This window comes from Leucopleurus acutus (genome assembly GCF_964270905.1).
Source record: "Leucopleurus acutus genome assembly, chromosome: 13".
NCBI lineage: Eukaryota > Metazoa > Chordata > Mammalia > Artiodactyla > Delphinidae > Leucopleurus > Leucopleurus acutus.
In genome coordinates this window covers 24,390,318-24,403,253 of record NC_139155.1, presented here as the reverse complement: position 1 = coordinate 24,403,253, position 12,936 = coordinate 24,390,318, and the positions used below count along the sequence as shown (strand labels likewise).

Genomic DNA, 12,936 nt, shown 5'->3' with positions numbered 1-12,936 from the left:
TACCCTGCATCTGTGGAATACCTGAATAGACAACGAATCATCCCAAATTAAGGAGCCCTGTGGATGAAAGGCTCTTGGTGCTGCAGCCAGGAGTCAGTGCTGTGCCTCTGAGGTGGGAGAGCCAACTTCAGGACACTGGTCCACAAGAGGCCTCCCAGCTGCACATAATATCAAACAGCAAAAATCTCCGAGAGATCTCCATCTCAACGCCAGCACCCAGCTTCACTCAACGACCAGCAAGCTACAGTGCTGGACATCCTATGCCAAACAACTAGCAAGACAGGAACACAACCCCACCCATTAGCAGAGAGGCTGCCCAAAATCATAATAAGTCTACAGACACCCCAAAACACACCACCAGACGTGGACCTGCCCACCAGAAAGACAAGATCCAGCCTCATACACCAGAACACAGGCACTAGTACCCTCCACCAGGAAGCCTACACAACCCACTGAACCAACCTTAGCCACTGGGGACAGACTCAAAAAACAACAGGAACTACGAACCTTCAGCCTGCAAAAAAAAAAAAAAAGGAGACCCCAAACACAGTAAGATAAGCAAAATGAGAAGACAGAAAAACACACAGCAGATAAAGGAGCAAGATAAAAACCCACCAGACCTAACAAATGAAGAGGAAATAGGCAGTCTACCTGAAAAAGAATTCAGAATAATGATAGTAAGGTTGATCCGAAATCTTGGAGATAGAATGGACAATAGAATGGACAAATTGCAAGAATCAGTTAACAAGGACCTAGAAGAACTAAAGATGAAACAAGCAACGATGAACAACACAATAAATGAAATTAAAAGTACTCTAGATGGGATCAATAGCAGAATAACTGAGGCAGAAGAACGGATAAGTGACCTGGAAGATAAAATAGTGGAAATAACTACTGCAGAGCAGAATAAAGAAAAAAGAATGAAAAGAACTGAGGACAGTCTCAGAGACCTCTGGGACAACATTAAACGCACCAACATTCGAATTATAGGGGTTCCAGAAGAAGAAGAGAAAAAGAAAGGGACTGAGAAAATATTTGAAGAGATTATAGTTGAAAACTTCCCTAATATGGGAAAGGAAATAGTTAATCAAGTCCAGGAAGCACAGAGAGTCCCATACAGGATAAATCCAAGGAGAAATACGCCAAGACACATATTAATCAAACTGTCAAAAATTAAATACAAAGAAAACATATTAAAAGCAGCAAGGGAAAAACAACAAATAACACACAAGGGAATCCCCATAAGGTTAACAGCTGATCTTTCAGCAGAAACTCTGCAAGCCAGAAGGGAGTGGCAGGACATATTGAAAGTGTTGAAGGAGAAAAACCTGCAACCAAGATTACTCTACCCAGCAAGGATCTCATTCAGATTTGATGGAGAAATTAAAACCTTTACAGACAAGCAAAAGCTGAGAGAGTTCAGCACCACCAAACCAGCTCTACAACAACTGCTAAAGGAACTTCTCTAGGCAAGAAACACAAAAGAAGGAAAGGACCTACAATAACAAACCCAAAACAATGAAGAAAATGGGAATAGGAACACACATATCGATAATTACCTTAAATGTAAATGGACTAAATGCTCCCACCAAAAGACACAGATTGGCTGAATGGATACAAAAACAAGACCCATATATTTGCTGTCTACAAGAGACCCACTTCAGACCTAGAGACACATACAGACTGAAAGTAAGGGGATGGAAAAAGGTATTTCATGCAAGTGGAAACCAAAAGAAAGCTGGAGTAGCAATTCTCATATCAGACAAAATAGACTTTAAAACAAAGACTATTAGAAGAGACAAAGAAGGACACTACATAATGATCAAGGGATCAATCCAAGAGGAAGATATAACAATTGTAAATATTTATGCACCCAACATAGGTGCACCTCAATACATAAGGCAAATACTGACAACCATAAAAGGGGAAATCGACAGTAACACATTCATAGTAGGGGACTTTAACACCCCACTTTCACCAATGGACAGATCATCCAAAATGAAAATAAATAAGGAAACACAAGCTTTAAATGATACATTAAACGAGATGGAGTTAATTGATATTTATAGGACATTCCATCCAAAAACAACAGAATACACATTTTTCTCAAGTGCTCATGGAACATTCTCCAGGATAGATCATATCTTGGGTCACAAATCAAGCCTTGGTAAATTTAAGAAAATTGAAATTGTATCAAGTATCTTTTCTGACCACAACGCCATGAGACTAGATATCAATTACAGGAAAAGATCTGTAAAAAATACAAACACATGGAGGCTAAACAATACACTACTTAATAATGAAGTGATCACTGAAGAAATCAAAGAGGAAATCAAAAAATACCTAGAAACAAATGACAATGGAGACACAACGACCCAAAACCTGTGGGATGCAGCAAAAGCAGTTCTAAGGGGGAAGTTTATAGCAATACAAGGCCACCTTAAGAAGCAGGAAGCATCTCGAATAAACAACCTAACCTTGCACCTCAAGCAATTAGAGAAAGAAGAACAAAAAAACCCCAAAGCTAGCAGAAAGAAAGAAATCATAAAAATCAGATCAGAAATAAATGAAAAAGAAATGAAGGAAACAATAGCAAAGATCAATAAAACTAAAAGCTGGTTCTTTGAGAAGATAAACAAAATAGATAAACCACTAGCCAGACTCATCAAGAAAAAAAGGGAGAAGACCCAAATCAATAGAATTAGAAATGAAAAAGGAGAGGTAACAACTGACACTGCAGAAATAAAAGAGATCATGAGAGATTACTACAAGCAACTCTATGCCAATAAAATGGACAATCTGGAAGAAATGGACAAATTCTTAGAGAGGCACAACCTGCCAAGACTGAATCAGGAAGAAATAGAAAATATGAACAGACCAATCACAAGCACTGAAATTGAAACTGTGATTAAAAATCTTCCAACAAAGAAAAGCCCAGGACCAGATGGCTTCACAGGCGAATTCTATCAAACATTTAGAGAAGAGCTAACACCTATCCTTCTCAAACTCTTCCAAAATATAGCAGAGGGAGGAACACTCCCAAACTCCTTCTACGAGGCCACCATCACCTTGATACCAAAACCAGACAAGGATGTCACAAAGAAAGAAAACTACAGGCCAATATCACTGATGAACATAGATGCAAAAATCCTCAACAAAATACTAGCAAACAGAATCCAACAGCACATTAAAAAGATCATACACCATGATCAAGTGGGGTTTATTCCAGGAATGCAAGGATTCTTCAATATACGCAAATCTATCAATGTGATAAACCATATTAACAAACTGAAGGAGAAAAACCATATGATCATCTCAATAGATGCAGAGAAAGCTTTTGACAAAATTCAACACCCATTTATGATAAAAACCCTGCAGAAAGTAGGCATAGAGGGAACTTTCCTCAACATAATAAAGGCCATATATGACAAGCCCACAGCAAACATCATCCTCAATGGTGAAAAACTGAAAGCATTTCCACTAAGATCAGGAACAAGACAAGGTTGCCCACTCTCACCACTCTTATTCAACATAGTTTTGGAAGTTTTAGCCACAGCAATCAGAGAAGAAAAGGAAATAAAAGGAATCCAAATCGGAAAAGAAGAAGTAAAGCTGTCACTGTTTGCAGATGACATGATCCTATACATAGAGAACCCTAAAGACGCTACCAGAAAACTACTAGAGCTAATCAATGAATTTGGTAAAGTGGCAGGATACAAAATTAATGCACAGAAATCTCTGGCATTCCTATATACTAATGATGAAAAATCTGAAAGTGAAATCAAGAAAACACTCCCATTTACCATTGCAACAAAAAGAATAAAATATCTAGGAATAAACCTACCTAAGGAGACAAAAGATCTGTATGCAGAAAATTATAAGACACTGATGAAAGAAATTAAAGATGATACAAATAGATGGAGAGATATACCATGTTCTTGGATTGGAAGAATCAACATTGTGAAAATGACTCTACTACCGAAAGCAATCTATAGATTCAATGCAATCCCTATCAAACTACCACTGGCATTTTTCACAGAACTAGAACAAAAAATTTTGCAATTTGTATGGAAACACAAAAGACCCCGAATAGCCAAAGCAATCTTGAGAACGAAAGAAGGAACTGGAGGAATCAGGCTCCCAGACTTCAGACTATACTACAAAGCTACAGTTATCAAGACGGTATGGTACTGGCACAAAAACAGAAAGATAGATCAATGGAACAGGATAGAAAGCCCAGAGATAAACCCACGCACATATGGTCACCTTATCTTTGACAAAGGAGGCAGAAATGTACAGTGGAGAAAGGACAGCCTATTCAATAAGTGGTGCTGGGAAAACTGGACAGCTACATGTAAAAGTATGAAATTAGATCACTCCCTAACACCGTACACAAAAATAAGCTCAAAATGGATTAAAGACCTAAATGTAAGGCCAGAAACTATCAAACTCTTAGAGGAAAACATAGGCAGAACACTCTATGACATAAATCACAGCAAGGTCCTTTTTGACCCACCTCCTAGAGAAATGGAAATAAAAAGAAGAGTAAACAAATGGGACCTAATGAAACTTAAAAGCTTTTGCGCAGCAAAGGAAACCATAAAGAAGACCAAAAGACAACCCTCAGAATGGGAGAAAATATTTGCAAATGAAGCAACTGACAAAGGATTGATCTCCAAAATTTATAAGCAGCTCATGCAGCTTAATAACAAAAAAACAAACAACCCAATCCAAAAATGGGCAGAAGACCTAAATAGACATTTCTCCAAAGAAGATATACAGAGTGCCAACAAACACATGAAAGAATGCTCAACATCACTAATCATGAGAGAAATGCAAATCAAAACTACAATGAGATATCATCTCACACCAGTCAGAATGGCCATCATCAAAAAATCTAGAAACAATAAATGCTGGAGAGGGTGTGGAGAAAAGGGAACCCTCTTACACTGTTGGTGGGAATGTAAATTGATACAGCCACTGTGGAGAACAGTATGGAGGTTCCTTAAAAAGCTACAAATAGAACTACCATATGACCCAGCAATCCCACTACTGGGCATATACCCTGAGAAAACCATAATTCAAAAAGAGTCATGTACCAAAATGTTCATTGCAGCTCTATTTACAATAGCCCAGAGATGGAAACAACCTAAGTGTCCATCATCGGATGAATGGATAAAGAAGATGTGGCACATATATACAATGGAATATTACTCAGCCATAAAAAGAGACGAAATTGAGCTATTTGTAATGAGGTGGATAGACCTAGAGTCTGTCATACAGAGTGAAGTAAGTCAGAAAGAGAGAGACAAATACCGTATGCTAACACATATATATGGAATTTAAAAAAAAAAAATGTCATGAAAAACCTAGGGGTGAAACAGGAATAAAGACACAGACTTACTAGAGAATGGACTTGAGGCTATGGGGAGGGGGAAGGGTAAACGGTGACAAAGCGATAAAGAGGCATGGACATATATACACTACCAAACGTAAGGTAGATAGCTAGTGGGAAGCAGCCGCATAGCACAGGGAGATCAGCTCGGTGCTTTGTGACCGCCTGGAGGGGTGGGATAGGGAGGGTGGGAGGGAGGGAGACGCAAGCGGGAAGAGATATGGGAATATATGTATATATGTAACTGATTCATTTTGTTGTGAAGCTGAAACTAACATACCATTGTAAAGCAATTATACTCCAATAAAGATGTTAAAAAAAAAAAAATCTAGAAACAATAAATGCTGGAGAGGATGTGGAGAAAAGGGAACCCTCTTGCACTGTTTGTGGGAATGTAAATGGATACAGTCACTATGGAGAACAGTATGGAGGTTCCTTAAAGAACTAAAAATAGAACTACCATATGACCCAGCAATCCAACTACTGGGCATATACTCTGAGAAAACCATAATTCAAAAAGTCATGTACCAAAATGTTCATTGCAGCTCGATTTACAATTGCCAGGACATGGAAGCAACCTCAGTGTCCATCGACAGATGAATGGATAAAGAAGATGTGGCACATATATACAATGGAATATTACTCAGCCATAAAAAGGAACAAAACTGAGTTATTTGTAGTGAGGTGGATGGACCTAGAGACTGTCATACAGAGTGAAGTAAGTCAGAAAGAGAAAAAAAAGAAAATGGTCAGAAGAACCTAGGGGCAAGACGGGAATAAAGACACAGACCTACTAGAGCATGGACTTGAGGATACGGGGAGGGGGAAGGGTAAGCTGGGACAAAGTGAGAGAGTGGCATGGACATATGTACACTACCAAACGTAAAACAGATAGCTAGTGGGAAGCAGCTGCATAGCACAGGGAGATCAGCTCAGTGCTTTGTGACCACCTAGAGGGGTGGGATAGGGATGGTGGGACGGAGGGAGACGCAAGAGGGAAGAGATATGGGGACATATGTATAACTGATTCACTTTGTTATAAAGCAGAAACTGACACACCATTGTAAAGCAATTATACTCTAACAAAGATGTTAAAAAATTTAAAAAAAATCCAAATGCCCATCAACTGATGAATGGGTAAAATAATACGTGGTGTATGCTTACAATAAAATAGTGTTATTTTAGCATTATAAAGGAATAACGTTCTGATGCAAGCTACAAGATGCATGAACCTTGAAAATATTATCCTAAGTGTAAGAAACCTGACATAAAAGGCCACATGTTGATCACATGTGTGATTCCATTTAGATGAAATATCCGGAATAGGCCAATTTATAGAAAGATGATAACCATGCATGGGTTCCCAGTGCAAAGGTGACAGGGTGCTCACCCCGCCACGGATACCCCGTATTTGCCTCTCCCTTTATCTCCCACGTACGTCCTGGGCCTCTCAGGGGAACACAGGCTGAGACCCCAAGGTGGCCCTGGGTCTGAAGGTTGCTAAGCCCTACTGCAGGGGAAGGGAGACACAAGCCTTCCCCACTGGCTCCATGCTGGAGCCGAGACGCCAGGTGAGGACAGAGGCAAATCTAGGCGTCTCGCACTGCCCTCAGACAGTCAAGTGGCTGCGGTTTACCAGGGGCCAACACTTGCCTCTGGGCGACAGCTGCAGGGCAGGATGCATCTAAAAATCACCTGGGAAATCTTGTCGAAGGCAGATTCTGAGTCTGAGGCAGCTCCTGGCTTCTGGGAACGCTTCCACATGACCGTGATGTGCAGCCGTGGTCAAGAACCCTGTGTCAGACCCTGGTGCCCGGAAATGAGCACAGCGCTCAGGGTAGAAAGGGCCAGAACTAAGGGCAGGAAGAGCCGAGATAAAAAATTATTTTGCTGCAAAATAAGTTCCAAATTCTTTCTTGGTAGGATTTTTAAAAGCAAGGCGAGTAACTATGTGTCCCTTTGTCTAATCATGATTAAATAGGAAGGTGAACCAAGCAATTTCTCAAGCCTCCATCCAGTTCTCCAATCCTATGCTACTTAGTCCCTATGGGGCAGGGGGGTGAAGCTGGGGAAGGAGTGGAAGTCTTTTCGGAAAGCACCAATGAGTTTTTCTGACGTGACTGTGAGGTAGAGTGAAGAGTTACGGTGAGTTTTTTTCCTAGGATATAAATACTGCATATTCAAGCAGATCCCCTCTCTCCTCGCCCCCACCACACGCTTGTTTTGCTTAAGTGGAATTTGCTTCACAATTCCTCCAGGACACAAAGTTGCTCTGAAGCCCCCCGAGGAGGGAGACAGGTGACTGCACAGGCGTAAGACACCTCCTGGGGGGCGGGGCTGGGAGTCAGGTGCTGGGGGACGAGCTTGTCTTCCTGGACAGCGCATTTATCACGGTGCTTTATGGACGTGATCATGGATATTTATCTTAGCCACTGTTGCATTTCAACTTGAGTGATACATGTTCATTTTAAATCAGACTCACAGAGGGCCATAGTTCTTAGGGAGGATAAAAACAGACAGGTATACTGAAGCCTGAGACCGGGGTGAGGGAGCGCCGGAGGCCGCGGCTGGCCAGCGACTCTGCATTCATCCTCTCTGGCTTGGTGGACTGTGTGGGCACTGGCATCTATTAATTTCGGAACAGGGCTAAGAGCTCCACACCCAGGGCATCGGTAGGCTGGATGCAGGGACCCGGCCTGAGATCCCAGCTGAAAAGGGCTGCTTTTGGCTCGGGCTCCTTGGGGAAGAGCCCCCTGGACATTTCATCACAAGTCCCTGCCACCCTGGACCATGCGTTCCCTTTCCCTTTGCCATGTTCTTCCCTGTAAAGTGATACCTGCCCTGTGGCCACAGAAGGAGAAATGTAGGCAAATGTTATGAGTTGTAATCCCCGTAATCAAAGAAGCCATTCAAGTTTCCTTTGGAGACAGCTGTGCGAAGCTGTGGCTGCCTGACGAGCTCACGCACGTGGCATCACCTGGCTGCACTGCGTCTCAGCAGCCACGGGAGCTGAAGTCTTTTTGTGATGACCCTCTGGTCCCACGAAGGTCTCCTCGAGTCAGGTCAACAAAATGACTGCTCACCTCTACACTGAGGGAGCACACGTGACACCTGTGTGTTTCCTTCAGTGGCAAACACCTTGACAGGCACACAGTATCCGTTAAACCTCACTCACTTCACCCCCAGACACAGCAGACACACACCAGGCTTCTGGATGAAGCAGTTAGGTAGCATTTTGTTTTTAACCAGCGAGGTCACTCCACGTGGCTACCAAGGCTGGCAGCTACCGAAAGTCAGGCCACGTGCAGAGCCAGAGACTCCGGGTGTGGCGGTTTGCCCCGCAGCCCTTCCCTCTCACCACTCACCTTCCAAAGAAATGCCACCCGAGGTGCTGTGACTTGGCGGTGGGGAGAAGTTAGGATCCAACTGAAATAATATGGAGGATTCAACTCCGTCTCAACACTAACAAAGGTGGCACAACACTATGGTGCCTCTTTCCAAAAGTTAGTATTTCAAATGGCAGTTTGGGGAGGAAATCCTCTCTTTGACCCTTCAGCAAAATCTGCTACGATAGCAAACAGGAGGAGGATATGGAACGCAGTGTTCTGGATCTAATCTCAAACATTTAAATCACAGCATTAAGTAACATCTTCTGTGATACCAGAAAATACCAGGCTTTCTTTCCTTCTCTACAATACCTTTCCATCATCCAACTGTGTTTTGCAATTACAAAAGCAAAAGGTACAGATGCCCTTGTAATTATCTGCTGGGAATAAGTCTGAAACAATTAGGGAGGAAGGGAAAGACACCCATCAGCTGCCCCGTAAGAGGCCAGCAAGTCTGTGGGCGTCTCCACTTCACTGGCAACTCTGTCTGCAGCCAGGTGGAATGAACAGCAGAAGTGGTTCTCCACATGAATCGAAAGACTTGGAGGGAATGCATTCTCTTGGCTGCCAAGGAAGGGGCTGTCTGGATGAGGCGAAAAGCACCCCTGGCACGCTAAGACTGGAGGACTGAGCAGGGGGAACGGGCACTGAGCTGATCTCCCCCATCACTGGACAGGAAGAGCAACCTACCACCCCTTCCAGACCTGGACCACACGCCGCGCCCTGACTGGCCGTAACCTCCCGCTGCCTCCGCATCAATCCGAATACTCCTCACCCTTCAAGGTCCAGCTCACGTCTTACCTCCTCCATGAAGACATGTTTCCTCCTAAACTTGCACCTACAACAGTCAGTTGTTCTCTAACTGCTTTAGGCGTGTAGCACTCACTCCTCCTAGACTGTGAGCTCCTGGTGGGCAGAGGCCATGCCTTACATCCTGAATCCCCTCAGAGCAATCGGCATGGAGCTAGATGCTCGATACGGGATGAGACATGCTGTGGAAGGACAGATTAACAGGAGAAAGGGATACCATGAAGGCAGGAAAACCTTCTCATGCTACAAAAACTCATGGGAGACCACAGGAGTAAAACGCTCTCCCCTTCCTCTTCCACCTCCAAAACAGATGGTTTTGTACTGTGTCAGCAAAACCAGTGGGTGGCACACGCTGTCACTCCGATTGCTTTCACAGTGAGGCTGCGAGGAAGCTCCACGGGTGGATCGGAGGTGACAGAGGTGAGCAGGGGCCTCTGCCTGAAGCATGATCTATGGTTAAGCATGTCAGACTCAAAGACTTCTAGCCTTTCCTTGACATTCTCCAAGAAAAGAGGGTCATGCCCTCTGCAAGCCATTTGTCCCACTATTAAACAATTCATTCTGTTAGAAAGTTCTTGGCGAAACAGGGGGCTCCTTGTATACTGAGACGGGTCCCCAAGCTTCCATCTACCTTAGACTATCTCATTTTCAGAGGGTCCCAATGTTCACGCCTCCCATTGGACAGGCCCAGCATTAGCACCCATTATATGTTACACAAAAAGATGAGCGCCTGGGTTTCTCTGCTTACCTCCAGACCTCTGCACTGTACAGCACAGGTATGCTTGTGAGGACCTGTGATCCCTAAGTTTCCTGCACAGGGACCCTCCACAGTTTAACATGGGACATCTCAGCTCTACTCTGTTTTGACGTACTTTAGACAATTCTTAGACTGACCTTTTCAATTGCTTGGAGAGTTCTGAAAACTCCAGAATGCTCTTTTGAGGCGACCAGGTACATCAGGATTTCACAAAAACAAAGCTAGAAATGTCTGATATAGACATGTCCTACCCTGATAATTACCCCAGAAGGATGCAGCTTCTCGCTCATATCTGGATGAGGAATAAATATGTTATTAAATGCTTATGTGCCTGTGCTGAGGACTTCAGATGCATTACCTCATTTATCACAACAGTCTATGAAATAAGTATGATCATTCTACTAAATAATGAGGGAACCCAGGCTCAGAGAGATTAATTTACTCGCCTGTGGTCACCCAGCCTAGGAGTCTGGGAGCTGACACTGAAATCTAGGCCTGACTCTGAAGCCCAAGGCCCAACCACCAGGTTCTGATGGCTCCAGTCCAGGCCGCGCTTCTGCAGTCTGGTCTTTTATTTACAAGCTGGAGAGGGCAGGGAGCAGCTCCACACCAGGCCTCCAGCCTGGGCCCAGCCCACAGGACCCCACCTGTCCCCTCACTCGTCCGAGACACCTGTTTGGAAGAAGAGTGAAGAAACGCTTCACTGACGTAAGCAGTTAAGATGTTTGCCAACCACCACCCGGCAGAGCAGGGCAGGGTGATTCTAGTCCAGCCCGAGCACAGCCAGCTGGTGACCCTGGGCAGCTCACTTCCTTCTCGGGGCCTCCCTCGTGAAGGTGCATGTTAAATCAGGAAGCACCCACACCTACACGTACAGCTAAAGTGAGCTCAGGCCACAACACACTTTCTGCCGCAAACTGCCACCTTCTATTTTCCATCTGAAGTTATTTCGTTAAACAAACAAGATGTTGGCCACAGCCCATTAAATTGCTTTCCTGACCCCCTAGTGGGTTGCGATGCAGTTTTGAGAGACACTGGACTCAAGATGGGGGATTAAAGAAGCCTTTCCGGGAGCCCAGCAGATAGAAGAACCAGGAGCCGGAGTGGGGCCCGGCTGCCAGTAGAACACGGTTTGAAAACCAGTGGCTCGACAGCTCCCTAGCGTCCTTGTCAAGTTCTTAAGTGGAACAAACTATGTCTGGTCTGAACCCTGTGCTTGGACCATCACTGAAAGGCCATCCAATCAGCCAGGCTACAATACTTGAACTCAAGATTGAACCACTGTGCCTGCAGCCTGAGCCCCTTCCGCTCAATCAAAAGGCTGATGTGGACGCTGCAGGGCAGGAAGAAGGAGCACAGAGCCTTCAGCTAAGAAGGGCAAGCGCGGCCCACCTCGTTAATCGTGGAGTTGTTAGCCAGTTGTGTTCAGACCCCAAGGTCCAAAAATGAGATGGAGCCCCAGGACACTCCTTGTCTGTTCTAAGAAGAGAGATGTGGTTGAAAGACAGTAAGAGCAGCCTTCTACCTCCAGCTGGAGCAGATCATTCTGAGCAATGCTTGAACCTGCTGGGTTTTGAGAAGCTGCATGGGTGCTGCAGATTAGTGACAGTTCTTTGCACCTTCCAGGTCAAATGCAAATTCCTAATTCCATCAGCAACTTCCTTCCCAGGTGCAACATCTGGGAGCCGTTGATGGTTAAGTTGTTTCTGGGTAACTGACCACTGCATATGGATGTTTCCTTAGCTGCAGTGGGAAAGTGCCAGGTGGAGATGGCAGGAGGGGGGCTGGGCTGCCTCTCCTCCTCCCCATTTCTGGCTCCTTCCTCCTTCTGACACTTAGAGGACCTTCTTCAGACAGGTGGGTCCCTGTGGAAAATACCACAGGCTCTGGGTTGCTACAGTGCCCTGTTCAGCTCCAGTTCCTGGCAGAAGATGTCTGGCTTACGTGATTTCACGGGGGCTAGTTGGGCGCTATCTGAACCCCACCCCTATTTCAGGCCAGTGCCCAGCAGAGGGATCCACGGTCTTGGCACAGCTTAACAGACACTGGGGTGGCTCAGCGGCCTATCCACAATGCACATCAGATCGTGATAGCGGTCTTTTAGCTCAAAGAAATGACATTTTCCGTCATATATCTGATTCTATATTAAAAGGTAAAGGGGTCCATTGACAGATGAACAGATAAACAAAATGCGGTCTCTACATATAAGGGAATATTATTCAGCCTTAGAAAAGGAAGTTCTGACACATGCTACAACACGGATGAATTTTAAAGACATTATGAGAAGTGAAATAGGCCACGCACTAAAAGACAAGTACTGCATGATTCCACTTACACGAATCATCAGTGTAGAGTCATCAAAATCATAGAGACAGAAAGTATAACGCTGGCTGCCAATGGAGGCAATGGTGAGTAGTGCTTAATGGGCACAGTTTCCGTTTTGCAAGATGAAAGAGTTCTGTGGATGAACAGTGGTGATGCTTGTACAAGTATGAATGGACTTGGTACCACTGAACTGTACACTTAAAAATGATCAAGATGGTAAATGTTAGTGTATTTTGCCACAATAAAGAACAAACAAGCAAAAG

At 44.2% G+C, this 12,936-nt stretch overlaps 1 protein-coding gene across 1 annotated transcript in view; it reads right to left on the bottom strand.

The window, feature by feature from the left end:
* The window catches only part of MYO5B (myosin VB), a 396,769-nt gene that overhangs the window by 77,862 nt on the left and 305,971 nt on the right, over positions 1-12,936 (bottom strand). The gene's annotated exons all lie outside the window — the stretch shown is intronic.